At 44.8% G+C, this 14,766-nt stretch overlaps 1 long non-coding RNA gene across 1 annotated transcript; it reads left to right on the forward strand.

Annotated features, from left to right (window-relative positions):
- The first annotated feature begins 2,027 nt into the window (after positions 1–2,027).
- On the forward strand, positions 2,028–14,461 carry LOC134347625 (uncharacterized). The gene is made up of 3 exons (XR_010018210.1): positions 2,028–2,178; positions 11,724–12,117; positions 14,379–14,461. It is a non-coding gene; the product is annotated as an uncharacterized LOC134347625 (long non-coding RNA).
- The last annotated feature ends 305 nt before the right edge of the window (positions 14,462–14,766 follow it).

The following is a 14,766-nucleotide window of genomic DNA, read 5'->3' on the forward strand; positions in this document are numbered from 1 at the left end:
AAAATCCAAGCAGAAAACATTGCAGTCCACTGCCAAAAATGAAATCCTATCTCTCCCCACTTTCCCTACAGCTATTCCTTTGGATTTGTGATCCTGTAACTCCCAGCTCAACAGGACTGCTTCTCTCTGCATCTGATGCAGTAAGAGGGAGCTTACCTGCTGACTGGACTTGACCTCCTGAGCCGCCATCCCCTTGTACTCCTGCCTCAATGACACCCCTGTAATATTAGCCCTCCCCTCCACTGCTGCCACCTCTCTTTTCTAACTACCACTCTGGGGTATTCAGTTGCCTTCCTTACAGCCTCACCCCGTAACGTGCATGTGTACATGAAATCATGTCCATTTCCTCTGACCCCATGCCAGGAATTCACCTGAACTGTAAAAATGGTTTGTGCATTCAGGTAAGGAGCTGTTAACGTTAATGTTATATCTTCTCTCCCATGACCCTGTTCCACTCATTTCCACAAAGCTACGCTTTGTCCACCAGAGAAAGTAGGATCTCCCAGTGGCCACACATTTTAATTCCACATCCCATTCCCATTCTGACATGTCTATCCATGACCTCCTCTACTGTAAAGATGAAGCCACACTCAGGTTGGAGGAACAACACCTTATATTCTGTCTGGGTAGCCTCCAACCTGATGGCAAGAACATTGACTTCTCTAACTTCCACTAATGCCCCACCTCCCCCTCATACCCCATCCATTATTTATTTTTATACACGTATTCTTTCTCTCACTCTCCTTTTTCTCCCTCTGTCCCTCTGACTATACCCCTTGCCCATCCTCTGGGTTCCCCCCCCCATTGTCTTTCTCCCCGGGCTTCCTGTCCCATGATCCTCTCATATCCCCTTTGCCAATCACCTGTCCAGCTCTTGGCTCCATCCCTCCCCCTCCTGTCTTCTCCTATCATCTGGATCTCCCCCTCCCCCTCCCACTTTCAAATCTCTTACTATTCCTTCAGTTAGTCCTGACGAAGGGTCTCGGCCTGAAACGTCGACTGTACCTCTTCCTGGAGATGCTGCCTGGCCTGCTGCGTTCACCAGCAACTTTGATGTGTGTTGCTTGAATTTCCAGCATCTGCAGAATTCCTGTTGTTTCTGTACTTACTGTCTCATTTTTTCACTTCCTTCTCTCTGCCATTCCATTACTGTTTCCTTCTCTCATACCCATGTTGCTTTCCCCTCTTCTTCTCCTGTTCCCTCTCTATTCTAGTTTCACTCTGTCTCCACTCTCTCTGTGCCTCATGATCCCAGGCCACTCACATGACCACTCGCAGCTTCACTTCTGCAATGTATCGAAGAAGTGAGTTCTGTAAACAATCTGACTGATCAGTCTCCCCATTGAATTCTGCAGACACAGGGTTCTTGGTTCTTGGTTCTTGATCCTCCAAAATATTCCGCATGAAATTTAAACTAGAGGTGACAGAGGGTGGGCTTAAGAAGGAGATATTTGAAGAAAAAAAGCTGCCTTAAATATAATTGGGTTTGGTTGTGTGACTGTGGTAGGATAAAGATTATTCCATGCTTTAATTGTGCGGGGGGAAAATGAATTGCTGTACACATCTGACTTGGTAGTCAGTATTTCAAATTGAGCTGAGTGCCCTCGTTTGCTCCTAATAGGTTTGGGTTTGATGTGGGATTGGTAGTCTATGTTGAGCTGACCATTTAACATTTTGTAAAAACAGGTCAGGCAGTGTGCTTCATGTCTACCTTGGAGGGAGTTCTACTTTAATGAATTTTAAAGTTGAGTAACACTTGCTTCTCTCTCATAGGTATTTGTGACAAATCCGGTTGCCTGTCTTTGGCCTCGCTCGATGGAAGTAGTGCTTTTGTTTGTGTATGGGTCCCATGAAGCAGTGAGCCCCAGCTCCTGACTACTGTCATCTCTGCCTCACTCCAGTTTGAATTCCATGCGGAATATTTTGGAGGATCAAGAACCAAGAACCAAGAACATGTCTACTTGACAATTCTTTGCTGAGCTTGAACCAAGTTTGATCCTTCCTTGTCTGCTGGTTCTCATCATCTCACACCTGACACATCTCATCATCGTCATGGTTTCCATTTTGATGCCATGTGACATCACTGCTGTTGAAATTTAAGTTCAGTTCTAATTCCAATATTTGGAAAACAACCATGAATCACCATGGTAGCAGAGACCAGGAAACAAGCGAATTGTGGTAAGAACTATTGTCATGTCCCTCAGGAGAGGAGATCTCCTGTCTTCACCCAGTTCAGATCATATGTGACTCTTGATATTCAAGAGTGTCAGGAGAGTGAAGTTTGTGCAGTGAAAATTATGACTGAGAAAGTGCTCCGGAAGCTTAATGGTATGAGGGTGGAAAAATCTCCTGGACCTGATGGAATGCACCCTCGGGTTCTGAAGGAAATAGCTGGAGAGATCGCAGAGGCATTAACAATGATGTTTCAAGAATCCATAGATTCAGGCATTGTACCGGATGACTGGAAAATTGCAAATTTTACTCCACTACTTAAGAAGGGTGGGAGGCAGCAGAAAGGAAAGAATAGATCTGTTAGCCTGACATCAGTGGTTGGGAAGTTGTTGGAATCCATTATTAGGGATGAGATTACAGAGAACCTGTCGGCTCATGACAAGATAGGCCAAAGCCAGCATGGTTTCCTGAAAGGAAAATCCTGACTGACCCAACCTACTAGAATTTTTTGAGGAAATTACAAGCAGGGTGAACAAAGGAGATACAGTGGATTGTGGTGTAGATTCGAAGAAGGAGCGGGAGTGCGGAGGAAGACATTTTTGAATTTTTCGGGTTTTTTTCCATCGGCGTTCAGAGAGGCAGGACTGCGCAGGCGTGTGACGTCGGGCAGTGAAGCGCGGAATATTTAAAAGGAACAGAGCCTTATACAGCGAGCAGCGTAGTTTGCGGGCTGCAGAATGAACCGGGAGCGGAGTGAAGGCTTAAGGGCTTCGGCTCAACGGGCTTAGGCAGAAACGGGCGAGGTGAGAAAGGTTCGGTATTCATTTTTTGTTGTTATTTGAGGAGAGGGGCAGTATGAGTGTAAGGGCAGTTTGTTGTTCTCGGTGCCGGATGTGGGAGGCCCTGGAGTCTCCAAGCCTCCCGGACATCCACATCTGCGCCAGGTGCGCCGAGATGCCGCTCCTAAGGTACCGCGTTAGGGAACTGGAGCTGCAGCTCGATGACCTTTGTCTGGTCAGGGAGAGGGAGGAGTTGATAGAGAGGAGTTACAGGCAGGTGGTCACACCGGGGCCACGGGAGGCAGACCAGTGGGTCACGGTTAGGAGGGGGAAGGGGAAGAGTCAGGTAATAGAGAGTACCCTGGTGACTGTGCCCCTTGACAATAGGTACTCCTGTTTGAGTATTGTTGGGGGGGGACAGCTTACCTGGGGGAAGCGACAGTGGCCGTGCCTCCAGCACAGAGTCCGGCCCTGTAGCTCAAAAGGCTAGGGAAAGGAAGAGGAGGGCAGTTGTAAAAGGGGACTCGATAGTAAGGGGGTCAGATAGGCAATTCTGTGGATGCAGTCCAGAGACCCGGATGGTAGTTTGCCTCCCTGGTGCCAGGGTCCGGGATATTTCTGATTGTTTCAAAGATATCCTGAAGTGGGAGGGTAAGGAGCCAGAGGTCGTGGTACATTAAGGTACCAATGACATAGGTAGGAAAAGGGAAGAGATCCTGAAAGGAGAATATAGGGAGCTAGGAAGGGAGTTGAGAAAAAGGACTGCAAAGGTAGTAATCTCAGGATTACTGCCTGTGCCACGTGACAGTGAGAGTAGGAATGCGATGAGGTGGAGGATAAATGCGTGGCTGAAGGATTGGAGCAGGGGGCAGGGATTCAAGTTTTTGGATCATTGGGACCTCTTTTGGCGCAGCCGTGACCTGTACAAAAAGGACGGGTTACACTTGAATCCTAGGGGGACCAATATCCTGGCAGGGAGATTAGCAAGGGCTACTGAGGTGACTTTAAACTAGAATGGTTGGGGGGTGGGAATCAAATAAAAGAGGCTAGGAGAGAGGAGGTTAGTTCACAACAGGGGGATGGGAACCAGTGCACAGAGACAGAGGGGTGTAAAATGAGGGTAGAAGCAAAAAGTAGTAAGGTGAAAAGTAAAAGTGGCAGGCCAACAAATCCAGGGCAAGCATCAAAAAGGGCCACTTTTCAACATAATTGTATAAGGGCTAAGAGAGTTGTAAAAGCGCGACTGAAGGCTTTGTGTGTCAATGCAAGGAGCATTCGTAACAAGGTGGATGAATTAAAAGTGCAGATTGTTATTAATGAATATGATATAGTTGGGATCACAGAGACACGGCTCCAGGGTGACCAAGGATGGGAGCTCAACATTCAGGGATATTCAATATTCAGGAGGGATAGACATGAAAGAAAAGGAGGTGGGGTGGCGTTGCTGGTTAGAGAGGAGATTAACGCAATAGAAAGGAAGGACATAAGCCGGGAAGATGTGGAATCGATATGGGTAGAGCTGCATAACACTGAGGGACAGAAAACGCTGGTGAGAGTTGTGTACAGGCCACCTAACAGTAGTAGTGAGGTTGGGGATGGTATTAAACAGGAAATTAGAAATGTGTGCATTAAAGGAACAGCAGTTATAATGGGTGACTTCAATCTACATGTAGATTGGGTGAACCAAATTGGTAAGGGTGCTGAGGAAGAGGATTTCTTGGAATGTATGTGGGATGGTTTTTTGAACCAACATGTCGAGGAACCAACTAGAGAGCAGGCTATTCTAGACTGGGTATTGAGCAATGAGGAAGGGTTAATTAGCAATCGTGTCGTGAGAGGCCCCTTGGGTAAGAGTGACCATAATATGGTGAAATTCTTCATTAAGATGGAGAGTGACATAGTTAATTCAGAAACAAAGGTTCTAAAGTTAAAGAAGGGTAACTTTGAAGGTATGAGTCGTGAATTAGCTAAGATAGACTGGCAAATGACACTTAAAGGGTTGATGGTGGATATGCAATGGCAAGCATTTAAAGATCACATGGATGAACTACAACAATTGTTCATCCCAGTTTGGCAAAAGAATAAATCAAGGAAGGTAGTGACAAGGGAAATTAGGGATAGTATCAATTCCAAAGAAGAAGCATACAATTTAGCCAGAAAAAGTGGCTCACCTGAGGACTGGGAGAAATTCAGAGTTCAGCAGAGGAGGACAAAGGGCTTAATTAGGAAGGGGAAAAAAGATCATGAGAGAAAACAGGCAGGGAACATAAAAACTGACTGTTAAAGCTTTTATAGATATGTGAAAAGAAAAAGATTGGTTAAGTCAAATGTAGGTCCCCTACAGACAGAAACAGATGAATTGATTATGGGGAGCAAGGACATGGCAGACCAATTGAATAATTACTTTGGTTCTGTCTTCACAAAGGAGGATATAGATAATCTTCCAGAAATAGTAAGGGACAGAGGGTCCAGTGAGATGGAGGAACTGAGGGAAATACATGTTAGTAGGGAAGTGGTGTTCGGTAAATTGAAGGGATTAAAGGCAGATAAATCCCTAGGGCCAGATGGTCTGCATCCCAGAGTGCTTAAGGAAGTAGCCCAAGAAATAGTGGATGCATTAGTGATAATTTTTCAAAACTCTTTAGATTCTGGAGTAGTTCCTGAGGATTGGAGGGTGGCTAATGTAGCCCCACTTTTTAAAAAAGGAGGGAGAGAGAAACCAGGAAATTATAGACCGATTAGCCTAACATCGGTGGTGGGGAAGCTGCTGGAGTCAGTTATCAAAGATGTGATAACAGCAATTTGGAAAGCGGTGAAATCATCGGACAAAGTCAGCATGGATTTGTGAAAGGAAAACCATGTCTGACGAATGTCATAGAATTTTTTGAGGATGTAACTAGTAGAGTGGATAGGGGAGAACCAGTGGATGTGGTATATTTGGATTTTCAAAAGGCTTTTGACAAGGTCCCACACAGGAGATTAGTGTGCAAACTTAAAGCACACGGTATTGGGGGTAAAGTATCGATGTGGATAGAGAATTGGATGGCAGACAGGAAGCAAAGAGTGGGAATAAACGGGACCTTTTCAGAGTGGCAGGCAGTGACTACTGGGGTACCACAAGGCTCAGTGCTGGGACCGCAGTTGTTTACAATATATATTAATGACTTGGATGAGGGAATTAAATGCAGCATCTCCAAGTTTGCGGATGACACGAAGCTGGGCGGGAGTGTTAGCTGTGAGGAGGATGCTAAGAGGATGCAGGGTGACTTGGATAGGTTAGGTGAGTGGGCAAATTCATGGCAGATGCAATGTACTGTGGATAAATGTGAAGTTATCCACTTTGGTGGCAAAAACAGGAAAACAGATTATTATCTGAATGGTGGCCGATTAGGAAAAGGGGAGGTGCAACGAGACCTGGGTGTCATTATACACCAGTCATTGAAAGTGGGCATGCAGGTACAGCAGGCGGTGAAAAAGGCGAATGGTATGCTGGCATTTATAGCAAGAGGATTCGAGTACAGGAGCAGGGAGGTACTACTGCAGTTGTACAAGGCCTTGGTGAGACCACACCTGGAGTATTGTGTGCAGTTTTGGTCCCCTAATCTGAGGAAAGACATCCTTGCCATAGAGGGAGTACAAAGAAGGTTCACCAGATTGATTCCTGAGATGGCAGGACTTTCATATGATGAAAGACTGGATGAACTAGGCTTATACTCGTTGGAATTTAGAAGATTGAGGGGGGATCTGATTGAAATGTATAAAATCCTAAAGGGATTGGACAGGCTAGATGCAGGAAGATTGTTCCCGATGTTGGGGAAGTCCAGAACGAGGGGTCACAGTTTGAGGATAAAGGGGAAGCCTTTTAGGACCGAGATTAGGAAAAACTTCTTCACACAGGGAGTGGTGAATCTGTGGAATTCTCTGCCACAGGAAACAGTTGAGGCCAGTTCACTGGCTATATTTAAGAGGGAGTTAGATATGGCCCTTGTGGCTAGGGGGATCAGGGGGTATGGAGGGAAGGCTGGTACAGGGTTCTGAGTTGGAAGCTCGAAGGGCCGAATGGCCTACTTCTGCACCTATTTTCTATGATTCTATGTTTCTATAAGATGATAAGACATAGGATTAGGCTATCCAGCCCATTGAGTCTGCTCTGTCATTTTATCATGGCAGGCTTATTATCCCTCTCAATCTGATTCTCCTGCCTTCTCCCTGTAACATTTGATGCCCTTACTAATCAGGAACTTATAAATCTCTGCTTTGAATATACCGAATTACTTGGCATCCACAGCCTGACATCAGTGGTTGGGAAGTTGTTGGAATCCATTATTAGGGATGAGATTACAGAGAACCTGGAGGCTTATGACAAGATAGGCAAAAGCCAGCATGGTTTCCTGAAAGGAAAATCCTGCCTGACTAACCTACTGCAATTTTTTGAGGAAATTACAAGCAGGGTGGACAAAGGAGATGCAGTAGATGTGGTGTACTTGGATTTTCAGAAGGCCTTTGACAAGGTGCTGCACATGAGGCTGCTTAGCAAGATAAGAGCCCATGGAATTGCAGGAAAGTTACTGGCATGGGTGGAGCATTGGCTGATCGGCAGAAAACAAAGAATAAAGGGATCCTATTTTGACTGGCTGCCAGTTCCCAGTGGAGCTCCATGGGGGTCGGTGTTGGGACCGCTGTTTTTTCACGATGTAGGTCAATGAGTTGGACTACAGGATTAATGGATTTGTGGCTAAATTTGCAAAGATAGGTGGAGGAGCAGGTCGTGTTGAAGAAACTGAGAGCCTACAGAAAGACTTAGATAGTTTAGGGGGAATGGGCAAAGAAGTGGTAAATGAAATACAATGTTGGAAAGTGTATGGTCATGCACTTTGGTGGAAGAAATAAATGGACAGACTATTATTTAGATGGGGAGGGAATTCAAAACGCAGAGATGCAAAGGGACTTGGGAGTCCTTGTGCAGGATACCTTAAAGGTTAATCTCCACATGGAGTCGGTGGTGAAGAAGGCAAATGTAATGTTGGCATTCATTTCCAGAGGTATAGAATATAAGAGTAGGGATGTAATTTGAGGCTCTATAGGGCAGCCATGAGACCACACAGAGTATTGTGTGCAGTTCTGGGCTCCTTATTTTAGAAAGGATATAGTGACATTGGACAAGAATGATTCCAGGAATGAAAGGGTTACCATATAAGGAACATCTGGCAGCTCTTGGGCTGTATTCCCTGGAGTTCAGGAGAATGAGGGGGGTTATCATAGAAATATTCCGAATGTTAAAAGGCCTGAACAGATTAGATATGGCAAAGTTATTTCCCATGGTAGGGGAGTCCAGGACAAGAGGGCACGACTTCAGGATTGAAGGACATTGATCTAAAACAGAGATGCGGAGAAATTATTTTAGTCAGAGGGTGGTAAATCTGTGGAATTTGTTGCCACAAGCGGCCGTGGAGGCCAAGTCATTGTGTGTATTTAAGGCAGAGATGGATAGGTTCTTGGTTAGCCAGGGCATCAAAGGGTATGGGGAGAAGGCAGGGAGTGGTGATGACTGGAAGGATTGGATCAGCCCATGATTGAATCGTGGAGCAGATTCGATGGGCTGAATGGCCTACTTCTGTTCCTATATCTTATGGTCTTATGGACTCCAGACACAACAATCGTTTGACAGCTCTTGAACTGGCCCAGCAGGATACTCCGTTATTCCATTACGGCAACATCCAAACAAGAACCTTCTAAGATTGTTTGCAATACACTCACTATATTTGTGGCTACTAAAGTTCAAGTTTACTGACATAAGTAGATATATCCAGGGTAAAAATCCCATGAAACTTGCGACAAATATAAATTACATTAACCTGCCTGCTGTTCACCCACTCATTCACCCTGTCCACATTCCACAAAACCTCATAAACCTTCTTTGAATGAACTCTTTCTAACTTCGACTATACACAGTACGTCAAGTGTGACCTCACCAACAACTTATGTAAAATCAAAAAAATTATAATCTTTTACACAGATGTGATATCCATATGAGTTGGTGAGCCTCTCATCATGGTTAGGAAATTATTGGAAAAGATGCTTAGAGCAGGAATACATAGACTTATTGCATATAATGCATATGTCTTGTAAACTTGATTTTTTTTTGGAGGGGGGGTGACAAAGGTAATTGATGAGGGTGGGGCCATGCACCTTTCTACACAGATTTTTCCAAGGCCTTTGACAAGCAACAATAGTATTTTGTCTGACAGGGAGAGGGTGATGTGCCTGATGCCTGAGGGGGACTAGTCCACAAAACTGGACTGTCCACGTCCAAAGAGAAATACTATGTGTTCCCTCTCACAGTATGAGCCTCACCCATTGTTTATCCTGAGGAACCCCACCTCTCTCTTTGACCCTCTCACCTTCAGTCTGTCAGGTGTTGGTCCAAGCAGAGACAAGTTGAGTTCCCATTAGCTGAAGTGACATCTGAAGTTGGCTGGACTTTAGGGACAGACAGAGACAGGATATGCGACAATGCTCACTCTCTGGGCTCACCCCAGAACATCTGTCCCTACGTCACCTCACCAACTGCTGCCAGGGTTAGGAGCTCTGTGAAGTCACAGAGAGGGAGACATCCAAAGATAATTCTCTTTGTGATGTCATGGTGGCTTGTGAGGGGCAGGGACAGCATGAAAAAGGGGCCTAATTCTCTCTCCTTGAAATACGGGCTGGACCTGCCTCCGACACAATGCAAATCATCCCCTCCATAGGTTGTCCACTATCACATACAGATATTACTGTTCAATATGTGGTCAAGGAGCTGGTGTAGGAGGGAGGGCTACAGGCTTATGGATAATTGGTCCCTTCCAGACCAAGTGGGACCTATACAAGACTGGAAGAGACCCCAGGCAGATTCACCTCAGGAAGGTTTAAACTAGAGTGGGAGGGGGGTTGGGAATCAGTGCAGCAAGTCAGAAGGTGGCCAGAATACAGAAGGTAAAATACAAGACAAGTATGTCTAAGAGAAAAGACAGCTCAAGAAAGGTTCAGGAACATGGTGGGACTGATAGGAGGAAGTAAGTTTATTTCAATGCAAGGAGTATTTCAGATAAGGCAGATGAACTTAGTACATGGATCATTGCACAGACCCATGTCCAGCTCTGGGCTCCATCCCTCCCCCTCCTGTCTTCTCCTATCATTTTGAGTCTCCCCCTCCCCCTCCCACTTTCAAATCTCTTACTAGCTCTTCCTTCAGTTAGTCCTAACAAAGGGTCTCGGCCCGAAACGTCGACTGCACCTCTTCCTAGAGATGCTGCCTGGCCTGCTGCGTTCACCAGCAACTTTGATGTGTGTTACAGACCCATGATGTTGTGGGCATTACAGAGACATGGTTGTCAGGGAGATGGATTGATAGCTCAACATTCCAGATATCAACATTTCAGACATGATGAAAACTGAGGTAAAACTGAGGTGGAGTAGTTGTACTACTCACCAGGGAGAATGTCACAGCTTCAATCACAAAGGATACACTGGTGGGTTCATCTGCCGAGTCAATATGGATAGTTTTAAAACAAGGTTGTTACAGTGGTTGATTTTCATTTCCCCAATATTGCTTATTGTAAGAAACTTAGATGAGACAAATTAGTTAGATGCATTCAAGAGGAAGTCTTGAAACAATATGTGGATAGTCTGTACTGAACAAGCCTGTCCTGAGCATCGTCAGTGGGTTTTTAAATGCTTCCCAGATGTCTAGTGTGGATTTGCTCAACAATATCTCCTCTTAATTTACTCTCCCAAGCTCCTGCCTAATAATGTTGTCATTTGTACTACCCTATACAATACATCCCTTAAGTCCAGATTTATCCATATTCATAACAATTTTAAAACTTAGAAGTTTGTAATCACTGCCTCCCACTAAAAAGTCAGTCACCTGGCCAGGCTCAATATTGGGGAAGTGAAGATCACCCACTATAACAACCCTGATGCTTTTAAGCCTTTCCACAATCTACCTACATATCTATTTCCCTGTCTCCAAATACCTGTAGGGAGATGTATAGTATTATTCCATCAGAGTGAATGCACCTTTTGCATCTTGAGCTCTCTCCGTATTGACTCAACCGATAAGCCCTCCAGTGTATCCTCTCTGAGTGAAGCTGTGACAGCTTCCCTAGTGAGAAATAGTCCACCACTTTTACCTCGTTCTTCATCACGTCTGAAACAATGATATCTGGAACGTTGAGCCATCAATCCCACCTCCCTGACAAGCATGTCTCTGTAATACCCACACCATCTCGGGTCTGTGCACTGATCCATGCACTGTTCATCTGCCTTACCTAGAATACTCATTGCATTGAAATAAACTTACTTCCTCCCATCAGTCTCACCATGTTTCTGAACCTGTCCTAGGCTGTCTTTCCCCTTCAGACACAGAATACAGAACATAGAACTGTACTGCACAGGAGCAGGCTTTTCAGCCCAACAATCTTGTGCCAAACTATCTAAAAAGCAATTCAAAAACACCCAAACACTAATCCCTTCTTACTACAAAGTGTACGTATCCCTCCATTTTCCTCACATTTATGTGCCTACCTAATTGTCTCTTAGAAGCCTCCAATGTATTTGACTCTATCAGCGTGCCTCGTATCCACCTCTCTCTGGGTAAAAAACATACTCCTCACATCCCTTATGAACCTATCCCCTCTCACCTAAGATGGCGCTAAACAGGACTCCTTTGCTTGCATCTTCAGAAGCAGCTCTATTTCCACCTTTATTATCTTTATTTTCCCCTTTTAGGGTTCTTTTGAAGACCCTGACCGGGAGTTGCAAGCTGACTTCGGTTCTTTGGGAAAATGGGACCCATTATCAGGGTTTCAGGACTGGCCGATGTTCGACACGCCAAGGGTTCGGCCTGAGAGTTTGGCCCAGATTTGAAAGCCTAAGGTCTCGGGGCTCTGAAGATGGGTGGATCGAGGTGGCAGGAGACCCGTGTGTCGTCAGGGGAACTGGAAAATCTACTGCTGTGTGCCCAAAGACCCGGGATCTTTGCAACATTTGGCAACAGAGCTTGGAAAAAGCAAGGAATAGACTTTTAACATCATAAACCAGCGAGTTGTTTGTTATGTCTCCCTGCTCACTGGGAAAATGAAGAGACCTCCTTCTCTGTTATTAGGGAGAGAGAGAATCTGTGGTATGTTGAATGCCAGGTGAAACACAAAGTCTTTGGGGTAACTGCAAGTCTGTGTCTTTGCTATTGCTTTGCTCACACTTGAGTGCTCGGTGGTGATACCAATGCTTGATTTGTTTTGCCAGTGGGGGGAGGGGGATTGTTGCTCGCTGCCACTTACGCACGTGAGGGAGGGGAGCTGGGATGAACTTTGCGGTTGTTACGTTTAACTGTCATTCATTCTTTGGGGTACTTCTCCGTTTTCATGGATGTTTGTGAAGAAAAAGCATTTCAGGATGTACATTGTATACATTTCTCTGACATTAAAACCTCCAATGCATGCCCTCTAGTATTAGACATTTCAACCCTGGGAAACAGATACACCCTGTCTACTCTATCTATGCCCCTCATAATCTTATAAACCTCTATTAGATCTCCGCTCAGCCACCATGGTTCCAGAGAAAACGATCTAAGTTTATCCAACTTCTCGTGATAGCACATGCCCTCTGAACCTGTTAAACCTCATCTGCACCCTCTTCAAACCCTAAACATCCTTCCTACACTGGGGTAACTAGAACTGTACATAATACTCCAGATGTGGCCTAAGTTGCAAAATAACTTCTTGGCTTTTGAACTCAATGCCTCGACTAATAAAAGCAAACGTTTCATAAGCCTTCGTAACCACCTTATGGATCTGTGTGGCCACTTTCAAGGAGCAATCAACTTGGACACCAAGGTCTCTCCACTTATCTGTGTTTTGTCGTCTTGCATTTGTTCTACCAAGGTCCAACTCCTCACATTTATCTGGGTTAAACTTCATCTGCCATGTCAATGGTTCAAAAGTTCAAAGGTTTATTTGTTATCAGAGTCCACAACTTTGAAATTCTACTTCTCCAGATAGCCACAAAATTAAGAAGAGAACAGCAACACGATCATCAGCCCCCAAATCTCCCCTCCCCCACACAAAAAAATGAACAAGTACATAGCAGGAACATCGATTCCCATGTTCCCACAAGAAAGATCATGCAAGAAGCACAGAATATAAAAAACTATAGGCCTGAAAAAAAAGTCCATAGTCCAAACCCATGCCCATATCCAAAACACAGAAAACCTTGTTTACACCCTCCGGGCACAACAGCAGGACACAGAGTCTCCCCTCTCCAGCAGCAGAGCCATCCCACCAGTGATCAAAAGGCAGGCAGCCAGCGCTCACCTTCCATGTTTGCCTCGATGTTTCCATCTCCCTCGTCGCTTTAATCAGTGAACAATGGAAGCTTTAATCAGTAAAGTGGAGTCGAACATTGGCTCACGACCCCCGCAGCCTCCTCGCCACGAGTCCAGTCTCTTGGAGACTGCAAAGTGCTGGTTCATTCAAATGATCTCCAATCTGCAAATCACAGGCCCACTTCTGCAACTGATCTATAACAAGCTCTATTTTTGCCAGTCTTCTACATTATCCATAATTCCACACATCTTGATATCATTTGCAAACTTACTAACCCACCCATCTACATTTTCATCCAGGTCATATATATACATCACAAACAACAGAGGTCCCAGCACAGATCCCTGTAGAACAACACTAATTACGGACCTTCAGCTCAAATAAGTCCCTTCAACCACTACCCTCGGTCTTCTATGTGCAAGTTAATTCTGAATCCACACAGCCAATTTGCCATGAACCTATGCACCTTAATCTTCCAGGTGCCTCCCATGAAGGACTTTGTCAAAAGCCTTACAAAAATCCATATAGACAGCATCCATTGCCCTACCCTCATCAATCTCTCCCATCATCCTGTCAACGGGAAATGATGGTGGGTGATATATAGGTAGGAAATAGGGGTGATATATAGTTGGGAGATGGGGGAGAGGGAAATGATGAGGTGATATATAGATGGGAGATGGGGGAGAAAGGAAAATGATGGCGGTGATAGAGGGAAGGGACAAGGAGGTGACAGGAAAATGATGTGGTTGATAGAGGGATGACGGGAGAGTGAGGTAACTAATGGGGATGACAGAGAAGGAACAGGGGAGAGAGAAAAATGATGGGGGTGATTGGAAAGGGTTACAGAAAGAGAGGAAAATTATGAGAATGATAAGGAGAGGAGAGATGGGGAAAGAGGGAAATGATAGGGAGGACAGGGGAGAGAAGACGGGGAAAACGGGAAATAATGGTGGAGAAAGAGTGAGGGTGTTGTGTATTTAGTATCTCAGTAATATTTGAGTAATATTGCATATATGTTATTTAATTAAGCATTCTTTGTTGTTTACATAATGTATTGCAGGTTATCTGTAAAAGTACATAAATGGCATACGTCATCATGGCGCCGTGTGAAATGTGCACGTCTCACTGAAGTAAAGAACAAACAGACTCCTTCACTCGCATCTCTAGGCTCTCTTGTTTCCCTTTCAATTTGTTTAATGTTTTAAAGTTACAAAACATAACAGTGGCGATGAGGTATTTTTAAAACTAACGTGAGACAACTACCCACCTGTTGAAGTGCACCAAGACGCTCGAGTTACAAAAAAAATCTCAGTGAGAAATGGTTGAGATTTTTTTTTAAACCACAGCACTTTTTTCTCTTTGGAGCAGAATGTTTACCTGGCAAAAGGAATGATGATTGAGTAAAAAAAAGGCAGAAAATGTAAGAATTCATGGGTTCATAAACAGTG

The sequence above is a fragment of the Mobula hypostoma genome, chromosome 6 (assembly GCF_963921235.1).
Source record: "Mobula hypostoma chromosome 6, sMobHyp1.1, whole genome shotgun sequence".
In the NCBI taxonomy this organism is placed as follows: Eukaryota; Metazoa; Chordata; class Chondrichthyes; order Myliobatiformes; family Myliobatidae; genus Mobula; species Mobula hypostoma.